This window comes from Pinus tabuliformis, chromosome X (assembly GCF_031772625.1).
Source record: "Pinus tabuliformis cultivar Carrire ecotype Pingquan chromosome X, CPIR1, whole genome shotgun sequence".
NCBI classification, from domain to species: Eukaryota; Viridiplantae; Streptophyta; class Pinopsida; order Pinales; family Pinaceae; genus Pinus; species Pinus tabuliformis.
In genome coordinates, this window is record NC_142308.1 from 973,588,193 (window position 1) to 973,589,931 (window position 1,739).

A 1,739-nucleotide genomic window follows, 5' to 3' on the forward strand; every position below is an offset into this window, starting at 1 on the left:
CTCAAAGTCACTAGAGAGCTTCCTATGTAGAACAATGGCATACAACTTCGGGGATAGATATTCTCACATAAATATGAGTAAAAATAATAAAATTAATTTGTAATATAAAAGTAATACTCACTTTGTAATTTTACCTTTTCTCATTTCATTTGTAAAAATAAATATGTTAGATCTTAGACTTTTGTGAACCATATTAATAACAATTTTTATTTTTATTTTATTTTATTTTTTTTATTTTTTAATTAATTAATTTATTTTTATTTTTTATTTATTTATTTATTTTTATTTTATTTATTTATTTTTATTTTTATTTATTTATTTATTTTATTTATTTATTTTTTTTTTTTTTTTTTTTTTTTCGGATAGATATTTTAAAAAATCCCTTTTAAATTATTATAAATTTGCCAATTTAAGACACATCTCCCAATTTTCCAAATTAATGACACCATCACAATTAACTAACACCCAAAGTAGAAGCCACACCATCAAAATTAAGGTTGTCCCCTCCCTCAAAAGGAGAGGATGGAAGGCTTTGATAAATATGTCTCTTAATGTTAACTCTTTTTGCGTTTAATCTATAACTGGTTCCCATCCCTCATGTTCTTAATAATCGAAAATCCAGAATGCTTAATACAGACCATGTGTGCTCTTGTTCACCATGCATCATTCTTTCTTAAACCCTAAACCCTACATTTTAAATCCATCACTACCCGATTATAGAATCCTTCCTGGTTATTTTTGTTCTGGTTTGATATTTTCGCAGCAGATTTAATCGAAATCATGCAATGTCAGGAAGTCTTTTGGCACTATGTTTGGTTACAAATCGTTTATCATTGACTCACAGTTTAATAAAAAGCCCAAATGCACATGGATTTGGTCGTGGGTTCGACTCCATCTATCCCACTTCTAGTATTCTATCATTGACTTGTGGATGATTGGAGCAATGTCAGAACATGGGAGGCGGACCGAGGAAGTTCCCGGGAGGGCTCAACAAATGGCAATGGAAGAGATTACATGAGAAGAAGGCCAAACAAAAAGAAAAAACACTCTTGCAGCAAGATAGGCAGGTTTACTTGGCCCGAATCAAGTCCCAGCTTAGAGGTAAGATACTCGAAAATGATGATGATATCACTCATAATATTAACATCACCAAACAAGATCCTTCACATGGTGCCATGACCCCCAAGGATCAAATTGCTGCACTTTCTGATAGATTTATGAAGATGGGTGCCGAAGATCTGTGGAATGAAGACGATGGACTGCTGACTAGCGAGCCATCCTCACCACCACCATCTGCTCATGGCGATGGAGCTGAAAACATTGCAGAAGTTCATAGATGGAATAAGGAGAAAGAGTCTTTGAAGGGGAGAGTTAAAGACAGTCATAGAAAGTATGGCTAAGGGTCGATTTTATTTTCTAGAGGTTTCATAGCCCGCTCTGGAAGGAACACGAGAGTGGACAGAGGTAGGAGATTTAGCGATGAGGAATAGAGTGGTCAGAGGAGGAGCAGATAATTTGGGAGGGATCAAAGATTTAGTGGCAATAACGATGAATATAGTGATGAGAAAAGGAGCGGGTGAATTGACAAAGACCAAAAATTTAGTATTGATAAGGAGGAATACAATGATTGGAGAAGGAGCAGGGGATTCGCAAAGATCGAAAATTTAGTGACGATGAGGAAAAGAGTGACACAAGAAATAGCATGAGATTTGACAGAGAAGAAAAAATTAGCGACAATA

The 1,739-nt window shown here is 34.5% G+C and overlaps 1 pseudogene; it reads left to right on the forward strand.

The window, feature by feature from the left end:
- The first annotated feature begins 953 nt into the window (after positions 1-953).
- LOC149142977 (putative DEAD-box ATP-dependent RNA helicase 48 pseudogene) lies at positions 954-1,400 on the forward strand (annotated as a pseudogene).
- The last annotated feature ends 339 nt before the right edge of the window (positions 1,401-1,739 follow it).